The sequence below is a fragment of the Argentina silus genome (assembly GCF_951799395.1).
Source record: "Argentina silus genome assembly, chromosome: 16".
NCBI lineage: Eukaryota > Metazoa > Chordata > Actinopteri > Argentiniformes > Argentinidae > Argentina > Argentina silus.
Genome location: NC_139670.1, coordinates 14,811,577 through 14,811,831, shown reverse-complemented (window position 1 = coordinate 14,811,831; position 255 = coordinate 14,811,577).

The window sequence follows — 255 nt, the reverse complement described above, 5'->3', positions numbered from 1 at the left end:
TAGCCCCTTCTGACCTCCCCCCTCTGCGCAGAGAACACTCCCATGTTAGGCGCCATAGTCATTGAGGAGATATGCTGCTTATGTAGAGTATGTGGTTCAAAGATGGCCTCCCAAATACTAGTTGTTCCTCTCACTCATTTTAAATAATAAATGTCTCTGGTCTCAGTGTTCTTCTGTGCTGAGGGGCCTACATACTGTAGATGTACAGTCAAATTAACATATACGTGAGATTAATTCTCTCCACCATGTAGCAGA